Source organism: Passer montanus, unplaced genomic scaffold (assembly GCF_014805655.1).
Source record: "Passer montanus isolate IOZ18808 unplaced genomic scaffold, ASM1480565v1 scaffold81, whole genome shotgun sequence".
Classification (NCBI taxonomy): Eukaryota; Metazoa; Chordata; class Aves; order Passeriformes; family Passeridae; genus Passer; species Passer montanus.
In genome coordinates this window covers 3,048,429-3,063,790 of record NW_024373368.1, presented here as the reverse complement: position 1 = coordinate 3,063,790, position 15,362 = coordinate 3,048,429, and the positions used below count along the sequence as shown (strand labels likewise).

Genomic DNA, 15,362 nt, shown 5'->3' with positions numbered 1-15,362 from the left:
CCCTTGGCACCAGCACTCCAAGGGCACGAGTGGGTGGGAGCCCCACCTGCACTGGGGGGGCAGCAGCACCAGTGGGGCACCAGCACCCAGACCCCAGAGAACTGACAGAGAACTGACACCCTTAGCTCATTCCCAGCATGGAATGGGGTGTGGGCCTTTGATGGTGATGGCTTAACTAGGTGAAGTGCCAGGGGGTTGCAATCCAGGGCTGAAAGCAGCCTTGAAGGGGAGAGCAAGGAGCTTTGCTGGGGCTGCAGTCCCACGGGAAAGGTGGCAAGAGGCAAAGCTGGAGCCACACTGCGAAATTCTGCAGTGATTTCAAAGGCTGAGGCTGTAACCTCAGCTGCAGATTTGATTAAAAATGGATGAATAACAGCCTGACCTTGGGCAGGGCACAGGCAGGCACACCTCCTAGACCCTTGCTGTCAGGAGGAGGTGATGCTCTCAGCCAAAATATGGTGTGTGGATAACCCTGATGCCTGCCTTTCCACCTCACAGAGTGGGATTTCCATGGGTTGGGCCTCCCTTGTCCCTTTACAATGCCTGAAGTCTGCAGAGGGGAACCCAGAACCAAGGGCTGGGTTGTTGGGTCCCCTTGGGATTTTGCTGGTACTCGGGTGTGTGTGTTCAGGATTCTCCATCCCCTGAGCTCCTGAGCCAAAACCAACCCCAGTGGCATCAGATCAGCTTAGGAAAGCGTCCTTTACTCCTGCAAGGTGACATGAGGGTCAGAAGGATGGGGGAAGTGAGAACGTGGAAATCTCCCTGCTCTGCTCTCCAAGACACTGTTCACAGGCTCTGGCTCAGTAGCACTTCACTGCCTCTCCATAGTTTGGAAATAATTAAACAGACCACAAGACAGCTAGAAAAGCCCTTTTTTGTTGTTGTTGTTGTTGCACTGGAGCAAACCCTCTGAGCAGTACAGCTTTGAAAAGCAGCAGGGCTGTGGGCACTTGGTGGGCAATGAGGTGTGGGAGGTGCAGGTACACAAAGCAAATAGTGTAAGGCATCACTGAGCCCCAGTGGGCAGGGGATGGAGAGAGGGTGGGCATTTTCCTGGTCTTTCTACAAATATACTTGGGACCTACAAATATCAGCTTGGGTTTTGCAGGGAATCCTTGCAGATTTTTACTCAGTAGCAAATACCTTGCAAAAGAATTAACACTACACTGGGCTGCCTTGAAGCATGGCTGTCCTTGTAGGAGCTGGTTTGAGACAGGATAGACTTGCTACAAATACAGCCCCAAACCTGGTGGTCAATTTCTGAGTGCAAAATCTTGCTCTTCCAAGTGAAAATGATGGCTGGAGAAGCTCTTTCCCCATCTGCAAACCTCAAAGCCTCCCACCCAGTTATGCAGATCCCAGTATTTTCTCCTCTAGGCTTTTCCTCATGTGGTTTTTGCATCTCCCAGCACTACTCTGGGTGGTGGCAGCCCCCTGCAGCCACACTGCTCACCAGAGACCTGCCTGGGAATAGGAGGTGGGGGTAGGCTTCCAGAAACTTCCTGCTCTTTGATCTATAATTTAAAAACCATTTTGTTTTGTCTTGGTCGCTTTAACCAGCAATTTGCTATAGCAAAAGAACACAATACCCCTTCAGGAAGAAGAAATATACTCATTCTTTCAATTAAATTTCTCCTGACTTTACTAAAACTTTTCCCCTGTTCCCGCTTCTGAAGAAACAGCTTTTCTCCTTTTTTAATTTTATTTTTGTGATCTCCAATTCCACCGAGACAGAAGAAATCAGCATATCAGAGAAAACAACAATCCTTGTGATGCCCAGCAGTCATTAATTAACAAATTATATAAAAAAGGAGTTCTGCAGATAGGATTGTTTCCTGGTGATGTTGCCTTTTCTTTTGTTGGCACTGTGACAAGGAAGTCCTTTATTGCTGAGATAGAGCAGATTAAACCGTCCCTCTCACACTGGATGGCTTTGTGTGGCTCTTTTGGTCCCCCAATAAAACATCCTGCCCCCACTTTTACCCTGTTGTGACAGGTTTATTCCTTGATGGGAAAGAGATGCAAGGGTACATTTGAGCCATAGCAGCTGGACCAGGTCTCCTTTTCATCAGCATGAGCATCCCCAGAGCGTGGGGGGCTGAGCTACCTGAGTGGATTCAGTTTCAGTGGAACATCTGTGGAACATCTGTGCTCCCACCAGGTAGTCCACCTCCTCCCTGAAGTCCTCCCTGCCAGCCCCAACTGGCAACAGCCCCAGGAGATCTCAAGTGGCCCTGCTCCCCCTCTCACCATCTTCCCAGGCTTCTTCTCTAAATTTCAGGATTATTTTGGCCTCTCCTGTCCCTAGCTCTCATACCTCTGCTCAGGTAGGAGTAGGCTCTGCTGGGAGCTATTGGGACTGAGCTCCCTCTTCATGCACTGGTGACCAAAGGTTGTACCCATGGGTCCCCAACCTCTTTTCAGTTCATGGTCTCCAATGGTGAGGAGAAAAATGAGACCCCAAAGCCAGCTGTTACAGAGCCATCCCCCAATCTCAGCATTCGGGTCCCAGACTTGGGACCAGCTCTGCTGCAAGAAAGCAAAGGGAAAAAAAGTTCCCTGGGCTATTAGAGCAAGCCAGCTGCTTGTCAAAGAACCTTGGACTCTCTTTTTGCCAAGGTCTGAGGGGCAGCATCCTTTCAAAGGATCTGAAAAGTGTTGCCTGCAGCCTATTTGTGGTGGGGATCAGTTGAACACTTGCTGGGGGATGCTTAATTCTCCCAATACAGACACAATCATGCTCCTTTGACTGATCTGTAAACGCTCCCTATAAATGCTGGCATTACCCTGACCCAGGTATGGCTGCAGGCAGGAGCTCCAAGCTACCCCAGCCTCTGTCTGCTGCCATGGGCACTGTGGGGCCACAGTGCTCTGAGGGCACAGAGCAGGGGATGTGCACAGCCACAGCACAGGGATGCTGCATCAAAATACACTTTTTTCCACCCTCTTTTTATTAATCATGAAGATTTCCCTGCTCAGGGCCACAGGCTTGGGCGGGCAGTGTACTGGGGAAGTGTTGGAGGGCACCAGCAAAAGCAGGACATGGAAATGTGCCTGTTCTGTGCAGGCAGCTCCCCCATACTGTTCTTGGTGACCCAGTTAAATTAATTTTGCTGGGTGGTTGTTTTTCTGGTGAGGTGCTGGCTTAAAGTTAATTAGCCAAAAGATGCCCTGATTTCTTTCTTCACAGTAAGATCTGTCGTTTAATTTGTCAGCTAGTGTGTTCTTATGCACCATTCACAGTCCCAGGTACTACAGGTACAAATTAGGAACCAGCTGACAACCCCACTGGGACCTGTCTTGCCCTGAGTATTCCTACTGGAAACTTACTGGGATTTGCTGGGTCTCTGTGGCTATGGCTACGAGTTTGAGACTTGAAGACATGGGGAGTGACATGAGGTGCTGGGTGCTTGCATGTTGCTCAGCAGCAGAGAAAAATCCCCTTCTATGCTCCTTCAGAAACTGGAAAAAGAGTGTTTCCTCTTAAAATGTTTTCTTCTCCCCATGGCCCTGGAGAGGGCAGATAATGGAGCAGCTGCCTAACACATACTTCCAGGGAAAAGTGTCAGTGCTTCTAAAACTTCAGAGGTTAAAATAGTGTCGAGGTATTTTTAGTAGTTTTTCATTCATTTTAATTTGCCATTCGTCAACATGCAGCAAGGAACTCAGAGAAGCATCTCTCACTCCCGGTGGGCTGCTTTCCCTATGCCAGGTTATGCTGAGCTAAGCCAGGCTGTGCTGAGCTGAGCCGTGCAGGGCCAGGCTGTGCTGAGCTGAGCTGTGCTAAGCCAGGTTGTGCTGAGCTGAGCCGTGCAGGGCCAGGCTGTGCTGAGCTGAGCTGTGCTAAGCCAGGTTGTGCTGAGCTGAGCCATGCAGGGCCAGGCTGTGCTGAGCTGAGCCGTGCAGGGCCAGGCTGTGCTGAGCTGAGCTGTGCTAAGCCAGGTTGTGCTGAGCTGAGCCATGCAGGGCCAGGCTGTGCTGAGCTGAGCCGTGCAGGGCCATGCTGTGCTGGGCTGAGCTGTGCTAAGCCAGGCTGTGCTGAGCTGAGCCGTGCAGGGCCATGCTGTGCTGGGCTGAGCCGTGCAGGCCAGGCTGTGCTGAGCTGAGCCGTGCCTCTGAAGCACCTCTGCTAATGAAGACAGCCTGAGAGAGCTGGGGTTGTTCAGCCTGGAGAAGAGAAGGCTCTGGGGAGATGCTAGAGAACTTGGAGACATTTCCAGTGCCTAAAGGGGCTCCATGAGAGCTGGAGAGGGATTTTGAACTAGGGCTTGGAAGAAAGGACAACGGGGAATGGCTTCACACTACCAAGAGGGCAGGGAAGAATTTCTTCCTTGTGAGGGCAACCCGGCTCAGGTTGCCCAGAGGAGCTGTGGCTGCTCCATTCCTCAAAGTGTTCAAGGCCAGGTTGGATGGGACTGGAACAACCTGGGACAGCGAAAAGTGTCCCTGCCCGGGGCAGGGGGCTTGGAACAAGATGGTCTTTGAGCTCCCATCCAACGCCAGGCTGTGCTGAGCTGAGCCGTGCCTCTGAAGCACCTCTGCTAATGAAGACAGCCTGAGAGAGCTGGGGTTGTTCAGCCTGGAGAAGAGAAGGCTCTGGGGAGATGCTAGAGAACTTGGAGACATTTCCAGTGCCTAAAGGGGCTCCATGAGAGCTGGAGAGGGATTTTGAACTAGGGCTTGGAAGAAAGGACATCGGGGAATGGCTTCACACTGCCAAGAGGGCAGGGAAGAATTTCTTCCTTCTGAGGGCAACCCGGCTCAGGTTGCCCAGAGGAGCTGTGGCTGCTCCATTCCTCAAAGTGTTCAAGGCCAGGTTGGATGGGACTGGAACAACCTGGGACAGCGAAAAGTGTCCCTGCCCGGGGCAGGGGGCTTGGAACAAGATGGTCTTTGAGCTCCCTTCCAACCCAAACCCCGATGCGACGCTATGATCCTATGCCATGCCACGTCCCGACGGACCAAGCCGTGCCAAGAGGTGCCAATCCACACGGCACCACGCCAAAGCCAGCCGTGCCAGCACCAACAGGTGGCGACACGCACCCGCGGCACCCCAGAACCGCCGCGCCGGGAACGCGCCGGGGACGCGCCGGGAACGCGCCGGGGACGCGCCCGCGTGGCCCGGTTGGTCTCGGCGCGTCCCCGGCGCGGCGTGCAAGGACTTGGCAGAGCTGCCCCCGCCTTCAGAAGCCCCCCCTCCCCGTTTTCGGGCTGGCTAATCCCGTGTGTAAAGGGCAGCCAATGGATGCGGCCGTTGCGCGGGGTTGGGATTAGCGGCGGGGCGAATGGCTGGCACTTTTACTGGGATTACAGAACAAAGAACTGCTCTCCCTTGCCCGATTTGGGGTGTGGGGGGGGGAGAGGAAAAAAAAAAAAAACAACACACCCCCCTCGGCTTCTTTTCATTCCTTTAGGCCCCTGTCGGGTTGTACCGGCTCCGCCCGGGAAGCGGCGGGAGGCGGCGGGAGGCGGCTCCATCCCGGCCCCCGCCCAGGGGGGCATGGGGGGGTGCTGGGTGCGATGGGGCAGGGGGATGCGGGGGATGGGGGTGGGGGGACAGGGCTGAGGGATGCAGGGGGCTGCAGGATTCGGGGGATGATTGGGAGTGTTGGGCTGGAGGTGTGCCGGGCAGCGTTAGGGATCTCGGGGGAGGGTGGTGCTGAGGATGCAGCACAGGACATTAGGTAGGGGAGAGAGCTGGGAGATGCAGAGGGGCAGCAGGACTGCTGGAGGGGTGCTGCGGCTGCAGGGGTGCTAAACGGCAGCAAGGCACAGGGGATGTCAGTGGGGTTGCTGGGGAGATGATAGGGCTGCGGGGTTGGGGGGGCAGTAGGGTGGGGGGGCATGCTGGGCTCCTTAGGGCTGAGGGATGCTGGGGGGATGGTAGGGCTGGGGGATTCAGGAGGGCTGCTGGGGCTTGGTAGGGCTGTGGGGGTGCAGTGTGGCATCGAGGCATGGGGGATGTTGGGGAGCAGTAGGGTTGCTGCAGGGGATGCTGAGATTATTGGGGCTGCGGGGATGCTGGGGGAGGAATGCCAGGCTCATCAGTGTGCGAGAGGTCAGGGGGCTGATAGGAACACTGGGAGCTGATAGTGTTTGGTGATGCTGCAGGGCAGTAGGGCTGGGAAAGGGCATTAGGATTGGGGGTGCTGCAGGGCAGCAGAGCTTGGCAGGGGTTCTGGGTGTTATTAGGGTTGGGAAGGATATTGAAGATCTGTAGGGCTTGGAGATGCTGGGGATATTAGAGCTGATGGGATGTGGAGCTCATTGTGGCTGCTGGGGGGAATGCTGGGGGTGATGGTGGGATCCATGGGGCTGTGAAGGGATGTCTGGAAGCAGTAAGGCTGGGAGGGCATTAGGAGTTGGGGGGTGATTGTGCTGCAGAGGGGGGTGTGCAGGGAGCAGTAGAGCTGGGGGTTTGGATAGGGGATGTCAGGCTGGCCCTCAGTGGTGGCCCACATCCTGAAGGCATTTCTGTGACCATCACCTGCCCTGGCTGCGTTGGACGGTGCCAGGCAGGAAGGGGAGCTGGAAGCAGGGCTTTGCTGGAGCTTGCCTCGTCTTCACTGGTGTGGGGACTGGCAGCAGTGCTGCTGGAAATAGAAACTCGGTGCTGAGCTGGTGAAGCGCTTGGGGTTTCGGCTGGACTGGTCACTGGCCTGAAGGAACAGGCATCCTCTACAGGGGTGAGTGGAGGCTGTTTGGTGCCAGGGGATGACTGTGATGGGGAGAAAGTTGCTCCCTGAGGAGCAGGTGCCCTTGTCCTTGCAGTGTGTGGGGCTGGCAGTGGCTTTATCTGGGATAAGCTGTAAACTGGAGTGATCCTATTAATGTGCCTTGTGCAGGAGTGAGCCTTGGACCCGGCAGGGCTGTGCAGGTAATCCTGGGTGTTTGTGGGGGGCTCTGGGCACAGCCAGGCGAGGGCACCTTGGGAGGTGGTGGTGCCACTGTGGCAGAGCCATGGGACTAGCTGCTATGGGCACTTTGAGGTTGGTGAGCCAGCCTGCTGCCACATCTGTCACCTGTCAGTGTGAAGCTGTGGACATTGGAACTACCTGGGGACATCAGCGTGTGGCCTTGCATAACGGGAGCCCTCGGCTTCAGGGTGTCTGCTCTTCGTGCTGCTCCCACTGAAGGAGCTGTTGGAAGTGCTGTGTCTGGGGAATAATCGTGTTGGGGACTCTCTTTAATTCCACAGAGTCCCCAGCAATGCACCCAGACCCGTTAAGCATTGCCAATCTGAGCCCACAGAATCCCCTTCTGTGGGAACTGCTGCAATATGGGGACCACCAGGATGAGCTGACCCTGCTGGCAGCCGAGGGGCTGGGGTGCTGAAGCCTGTGTCCCAGTGCCTCTGCTGCAGCCCTGGCACAGCAGCACGTGCTGCCATTGGAGCAGTGTCAGCAGCAGGACTGTGTGTCAGGGCAGTGTGGTTTTGTGAACACCCCTGGGTCCCCTGCTCTTTTCCCTTTAGCCTTGCAGAGCCAGAGTCCCTGTGACCACCGGTGGCCACTGAGGGACAGGGTGCCCTGCTTTGGGGCTGTGTCACTGGTTTCCCACACACCCTGGCTCTCCAGGCTGGCATGGCCTCTCAAAGCCACATTTTTGGGGTGACACCTGCCAGGGATGTATTGCCACTCTGGACAGGAGAAGGGATCGGGCAGCTGCCCTCGCGTGGTGCTTGCAGAAGCTGAGGAATGATGCCAGGGATGTGCTCTGGTGGCCACTGCTGCCTGCTCCTGCTGTCCCTCCTGAGAGGGCTTTCCCATCTCTGGAGGAGCTGCTGGTACTGCCACTGCTCATTCAGGTTTGCTGATGAGAAGCTGGGGCAGATGAGCAGGAAGCTGCTCAAGGACACGTTTAGCAACCTGGCTCTATCTGGCTGGGAGAGACACAGTGCCCTTCCTTTCACAAGAGCCTTGCATGTCCTTGCATGGGGCAGGAGGTGACAAGAAAGGTGGGCTTTGGGGCCAGCACAAAGGGTACAGGTCTGGTGTGCATCACATATAGAAGTGATGGTCTGCTTCAGGGAAGGAGAAGAATACCAAGCCCCCAAAGTCCCAGGCCAAAACACAACCTCTGGCTACTGGAGTTAATGGGGGATTCCCGTCTGCTTCTCCCACAGGAAATAGCTCAGATTTTTTTTGGCAATTATCAATGCCCTGCGCTTCCTTCAGGAATTTTGTCAGCAGCACCCCAGCAGCCAGGCTGGAGGAATGCACGGGGACTCCAGCTGGATGTTGGCTGCAGGGCTGACCCCTGGGCTGGGTGCAGGGCTTGCTGCTGGCTGTCCCATGGTGAGCAGTGCTGTCAGGGCATGGCTGCTCTGTGTGTGCCAGCACCCATTTACAGATGCTTGTGGTGAGTGGAGGTAGTGGTGGTTTGTCATGGAAGAAAATGTGTGAATGAATCCTGCTGCTCCAGGATGACAGGGCTGAGGTGCAAGTGGCATGTGATGATTTGGGAAGGGGCATGATGAGCAGATGAGGGGCTGTGTTATTGTTCTGGCTCTGCTCCTCCAGCCACGATGGGGCTGTGTTAACACCTTGCTGGTAATGACAAAATTTCCTCAGGGGTTTGAGGGGGAAGCAGGGGTTTGTCACCACCAGAGACCTTCTCGAGGACAGGGAGGAGGTGAGGAAAGGACCTACTGGGAGCCCCTCCCAAGATGGAGATAGCTATCCATGAGATAAGTATGCATTTATTGGCTCATTTGTTGGGAAGAGCCCAGCTGGAAGCTATGGGGAAGGGCATCCTGGTGTCCATCTGGATTGTGGCCAGAGCAGTGGGGCTGTGGGTAGAGAGCAGCCTCAGCTGGCAGTTTGCAGAGGAGGTGGCAGCTCATTGCAGACTGGAGTGAAGCTTCCCAGGGCTTTGCTCTGCCCTGTGGCAGCCCTGTCCCTTCACAGGGCATGTTCACTTTACATTTCTTGAAATGTTGTCTTTAAAAAGCAGTCAAGAGCTGCAGGAAGCTGCAGTGGCCCCAGGTGGGCTTTAGGAATTGTGGCCGTGGGGATTTCTGTTTTGATGCTTCGTTTCTTGGTGCTGCTCCCTTGGTTAAATTTGCTTCAATCCCAGGAGTGGTAGAGCAGTGGGCTGGGTTGTTTCTGCCACAGAGACCCCCCAGATCAGCTGGGGCATGTGGGGCCATCTCATGTCCCATCCTGGTCCAGGAGCTGCTGCCAAACACCACCTTAGGAGCTTACCTAGAACACAGCAAGGCTCTCCTTGCTGTGGGAGCAAAGGAAAGCATCCCTTGAGGTGGGATGCTGTGGAGAAAAGCACTGGGTACATGGACCCTCTCCTCAGAGCAGTATTTACATTTGTCCATGCAAACAGCTTCTGTGGGAGTTTTCTGGCTTCACATTGTCTTGTACCTGCTCTGTGCTGGTCTATGTTTTAAAAAGATAATTAATCTGGGTGGGATGAGTGGGGGACCAGCGAGGAGCTGGTCTGCTGCTGCACAGCCATGTGGATGTCATCACCCTTTGGCAGCATGTCCCTCCTCAAAGCCAGTCTCCACCTTTCATATGAGGGCTGAGATGTCCATCTTAATTTTCTTTACATCTCTAACATTAAACAGAGCAAGTGCCAGTGGGTAGGTTGGTGTGGACCCAGGATTGGTCCTGGAAATGTGCCATCCAGAGCCCACCTGTGTGCCTGAGACTTCTGCCCCAGGAGATGGAGGGGAGAAGCCCAGATGCCTCCTGCCCATGGGTGACATCCCCTGTGGGGTGTGCTGGGGTCTGGCAGTGTCCCTGAGCCATCCAAGTGGGTGCAAAGGCTTGTGGTGGGCACCACAGACCTGTTGTTGACCTGTTCCCACAGGCAGATTAAAACCTGGGAGCCCAGAGGGTGCTTTGAGGTGTAGATCCCACTGGAGATGGCAGGGAAGAAAAGTGCTGGGCAGGATGTTTTTAACCATTTTTAATTTTTGGGTAATTTCTTGAACTTTTTTGTGATATGTTTGAATCTGGTCGCTGCCATGGTTGGGTGTCCTGCTTGGCTTGGTTTCTCTTGGAGGAGAAACCTCTCCCTGCAATGGATGCACAGACTTATTTGCTTCTGAGAGAAGAACATGGACCCTGGGCCTTGATGGCCAGCAGCACTTTTCAGTCCTGCTGCAAATCCCTGGATTGCAGGATGGATACATGGGATCCCTGCCATGGGTTGTGCCCATGGTGTGGCCATATAGGAGCCCTTGGCTTCCTTCTCCTGTGCTGAAAACCTTCAAAGTTTTTCAACAGGTGATTGTTGTTTGGAAGAACATAGAGGCAGTTGATCTGGCTTAGGGAAAACTTACAGAGTGGGAGTCTTCCAGAGCAGGATGACACTGGAAAATGAAAACACCGCCGTGGGTGAGAAAGATCTCCATGGTTTTATCTGGTTGCTGTGCTGGAAGATGCTTCATCCACCTTTAATGGGATGAGTGCATCTCTGTGCCCAGCTTTTGGCAGAGATCACATTCTGTCTTTAGCTCCAGCTGTGTCTGTGTGGATGTCTCCTGCCTGGGAAGCCACCTACTACTCAGTGCCTGTGAGAGGTGACCTTGCCTTGAGGCCCTGGCTGCTCATTTGGTGCTGGGCTCCAGCCTGGTAGCACCAGAGGGCTGGCCCTGGGCAGTGCAGGCAGCTCTGGCCATTGCCCCAAGCTGGAGGTGGCTCCCTGGAGGTGGGCAGAACTCCCACGCCAACAGGATGCACAGATGAAAGGGACAAACCCAGCCCTGCTGCTAATTAGCAGCAATTCTCATGCCAGATATTAACCCTGTCCACTCCATACGGGCTCGGTGCCAGGCATGGCGCGGCGGTGGCACGATGGCACCAGGAGCAGTGCCACCACGGCAGGGGCTGCCCTCCCTGAATGCTGCAGGATGCTGAGGGCTTTTGGATGAGGCTTGAGGCAAGCTGCTGGTCCTGCTGCAGGGCTGAGATCCCAGAGGGGCGTTGGTGCTGCTTGGATGTTGACAAGAGGTACCATAAAGGATGGGTTGCATTGGTGGTAGGGTGGATCCTGAGTGCAGTGGGATGGGTATTTTGGCATTGGTAGGATGGGGCTGTGCCCACTGTGGCTGTGGTTTGGGATCTTTTTGAGGCTTCCACCAAAGCTGCACTCCTTCCCACTGGGCTGGATTTCTTCTTGTTTCACTGCAGGGTAGGAGACAGGGATGGAAAAACCTGTAGGAAAGGCAGGATTATGTCTCCCTAATTAGTAGGGGCCTGATTATCATTTCTTCCCAGAGCTCTGGTAATGATTAAATATGTGGGAATTATCTTTTATTATTTGTATTGCATTATTATTTAGAAGGCTGGGACCCTGTTTGCTGTGCAGACAGGGAATGACAGTCCTTGCCAGGAGGAGGAACGCTGTCTCTGGCGTCCTGGTCTGGGTAGGTTGGGGGTTGAGCTCTGTGTGCCCGTGGCATTACCCAAATTGCTACAGCAACTCCCCACTCCAGCACTTAAAAGAATTTAAAGCATTGAATTGTATGTCTTTTTGCTTGCATGTGAGTCACAGCTGTTTTAGTATGGGGGGAAAAAAAATGGTGTATTACCGTGACCTCTAAAATAATGATTTATATAAAGATTTAAAATTACATATATGTTTTTTTGGCACCAGGATTGTCAAAGCCCAGGCGTTGGCCACTGCTTTTAGATGCTCTGGCTTTATTGTTGGAGGGCTACAATAAAGCAATCTTGTTAGGTAAACATAATGATGTTATGAGCCACCATCTGCTGAAGAGCTGCTGCAGGGAGCAGTGGGAGCTGCCTGCTGTACTGCTGCTCCCCTGCTACTTCCTGCTGGCTGGTGTCAGATGTGTCCTAGGAGAAGCACGAGTGCCTGCTATGGGTGGAGAAAGGGCTTTTGCTTATGGCTTCCTCCCTCTTAATCAGCTGGGACATGAGCTGTTGAGCTTTTCCAAGTGGTGAGGACCAGCTCCCACTGGAGCGCGGTGAGGCTCTTGGGTGATGGCAGGGTCATTGGCCAGCTTCCCAGAAACTGGGCCACCACACTGCTGAGCTGTGGAGACCCAGATGTGTTGGAAAGTTCTGGCTTGTGAGGACACCACAAGATGCCACCAGGTCCCTGGGTCCCACAGAATCATCCTTGCTCCCACCTGAGCAGTGGGACACCATCCTGGTGGCAGCAGGGACCCCCACGCCCCCCTGGGTGCAAACTTGCAGTCACTGCCGTGAAGGGTTGCACTTGGTCAGCAAAATATGTGAGGAACTTTGCTTGTTTGAAATGCCTTTGGGGTTTGGGTCTTAAATAAACATCCTGGTTGGGGTTTAGGTTGGAGGTTTTCATCCTGGGAAAGGCAGGCGTGGGGGGCAGGGAGCTGCACCAGTGCCCCGAGCCTGCATGCACCTTCTGACAAGGTTAAAAATTGGCTTCATTAGAAGAGGATCACTGGAAATAAATTGCACCCTTTAGGGGAATTGCTGGGCTGTAATTTCATCTTGTCTTCCTGGGGAAAAATGCCCAGAAACCCTTTTATGTGAAATTTACAGCATTTTACCCTGAGCTAGAATTTGATATTTTTACCCCCCAAAATGTGTTTATACCTCCATGCCCCCAGATGAAGTTCATCCAGGATCTTGAATCATGGAACCATAGAATGGCTTGGGTTGGAAGGAACATTAAAGATCATCTTGTTCCAGTCCCCTGCCAGGGGCAGGGACACCTTCCACTGTCCCAGGCTGCTCCAAGCCCTGTTCATCCTGGCCTTGGGCACTGCCGGGGATCCAGGGGCAGCCCCAGCTGCTCTGGGCAGCCTGTCCCATCAAAGGTGAGGGGTTAGCTGGGGTTCTCTGCATGTGCCAGGCCCGTGCCAGCCCTGCCCCACAGCTCCTTGGGAGATGCCAGGCAGGGAAAGGAGCATGCTGGGCATCAGGGCCCTTATGAACCAGCACGGCCCAAGCAGAGTGCCCAGTGCTGTTACTGCAGAGCCACAGGCAGAAGCGAGTGGGTGGTGACCTTTAACAGGGCATTAAACATTTATTAAACCTGTCAGAGTTAGTATCAGGCTGTTTTGGGGGTTTTTGTTTGTTTGTTTAAAATGAGAGGGGATAAAAAAGACGTTTAAGAGAGATGAGAATGACTGGTGTCATGAGCTGATCAGCCTGATGCAGCCCTTCCCACATGAGCTCTCAAAGTGAAAACTTTGATGGACCCAGCACCTACCTGTGTCCTTCCCAAGGCTCCTTGCTGGATCCTGCTGCATCCATTGCCCCCACCTTCATCTGTGCCCCTCAAGTACTTATTGGTTAGGTGGGCTCATTTTCCCCCCCACTGTTTAAAGGTTTATTCCTTTGGAGGGGGGAGAGTGAGATCAGCCCTACTTCTCACTGGTGCTGTGTTCCCACAGCTGCCCACCAGCTTTCCCTGTGCCACCCATCTGAAGGTTATGTGCTCTCTTGAAAACTTTGTTTTCCACATTTTCTGTTGTAATTTATGTACAATACCCCTGCTTGTTGGAAACCAAGGTCTTTACCACTGTGGGAATTACACCTGCAGAAATCCAGCCCTATTGCTGCCTGCACGAGGCTCTCCATGGTAAAAGACAGCTCCAGTACCACTGCTGGAATGCAAATGTTTCCTTTATTTTCACATCTGTCAAAGGTGATGCTTGGCTCCCCTCTGCATCTCAGCACTCTCTGAACATCACCTGCTCGGGTGGGGCTTGAACCCCAATACATTTTCTGCCCTTCTTCATTTACTTCTCTCTGCCCTAGCAGCAGAGAGTCCTTGAATATATTTTTTTTCTCCTTTTGATTAATTTTTTTTCTTTTTTCCTGCAAGCAAGATGCATATTTCAGCACCTGCTGACCTCTGAGTGTGCCATGGACCTGACGTGGTGATGCCAATGGAGAGAGCAGAGAGTGTGTCCCCCAGGGCCAGGGGTGCCTGTGGTCAGGGCTGGCAGTGCACTCCTGGAAAGGGCTATTTTTAACTCCTGGGCTGGTGCTGGGTTGCTGTCAATGCTTTTGAGCACGTAGGCGTCCTTTATTATTTTAAACATGATCATTCAAAATAATGTGGAATTGTCTGTGCTCTGGGGAGCTGCTGCTGTGGATGCTACAGAATCCAAGAAGGCTTTTGCATGTTGTGGGGGTCTCATCCATGTCCAGACTGGATGGACTTTGCTGTGGCATTGTCCCCATGGGGCGTGGAACCTGGTGCCTGGTGGCAGCTTGAGCTGGCATTTGGGAGGTGCCAGACCTTGAGAGCAGAAGGGACAATGTCTCCTGTCAGGGCTGCAGGTGAGCAGAGCAGCAGGAGGGTCACTCTCTTCTAGTGCTGGCTGATGGCTTCCTTGTCTGCTTGTGCTGCCCCATGTCCCCATGGCTCCACCCTCCCCAAAACCAAAATTGCAGCCACTGGTGCATACAGCATTGCTGGTCTGCGAGCCAGCAGGGCTGGGAAAGGGGCTGGGATCTCCCTCTTCTTCCTCCTCCCCATAACACTGTTTGTGCCTGGATCTGTTCAGGGAGTGCCAAGCTGAGTCTGTACCACCAGTGTGTGCTCCCTGCCTGAAAGCTCTGTGATACCTGTGGAAACCCTTCCAGCAAACACCATTCCTTTCAACCCTCAGTGCTGTGGGTGTGCCAGTGGGGTTCCTGTCCTCCCCCTTTACTAACCCACTTCTCCAGTGATGCTTTGATAGGCATATAGACCCAGGAACTTCCTTCCCAGTATTGATTTTGCTGCCACTTTGGGGTGTTTTGTGTCCTCACTAGCAAGGCAGTGGATGTGGGGGCTGGGGGAAATGTTCAGGGGGATGGGGCAGTATCCCTTTTTGGAGGTGCTGATATCTGGGGGGTGGTGGTTTGGGGCTGTAAGAAGTGCTCCTTGAAGATGCTGGAGAGATGCAAGATGACACTCAGCTCTTGGGCAAAGCCTCTTCAGGGTGGCTGGGCTGGTTTCTCCTCCCAGTCCCAAAGCACTGACCCTGGGTAGAAGTCAAGGTGCTTCCTCCCACCATGAGGGAAAACAGCATTTTGCTTTGAATCCATTTTTGGGGCTCTGTCTGGGTCACCAGGTTATCAGAGGATGGGGCAGATTGGCTGAAATAAATCCTATTTATATATTTACCTGCCCACTATGAAGTAGTTCTGTGTTTACCTGCTCTGGCTGCAGTGAAGAGCTGAGCACAGCATTCACACCCTTGCTGCACCCCTTGCCTTTGACTTCCCACCCATTTGAGAGGAACTGATTGAGGAATGAAGTCACAATCCCAAGGGTCTAAATGTAGATGCTGTGATTGCTGTGGAGTGGGGATGGATGAGGGTGAGGTGCTGCTTCCTGTGCTTCTGGCTGAAGCAGGAGGTAATTAGGGGTTTTTGGTGTTGGGGTGA

At 53.7% G+C, this 15,362-nt stretch overlaps 1 protein-coding gene across 8 annotated transcripts in view; it reads left to right on the top strand.

The window, feature by feature from the left end:
• Nucleotides 1-6,552: 6,552 nt before the first annotated feature.
• Nucleotides 6,553-15,362, top strand: part of GTF2IRD1 (GTF2I repeat domain containing 1) — a 69,302-nt gene continuing 60,492 nt past the window's right edge. For 4 of the 8 annotated variants that reach the window (XM_039732955.1, XM_039732950.1, XM_039732952.1 and 1 more), the window contains exon 1: nt 6,553-6,689. The gene's annotated coding sequence lies outside the window, so the exon portion shown is untranslated. Of the gene's footprint in view, nt 6,690-10,956; nt 10,977-15,362 lie in introns of those variants that run through there. The other 4 variants (XM_039732954.1, XM_039732951.1, XM_039732948.1 and 1 more) reach the window with 2 other exon arrangements.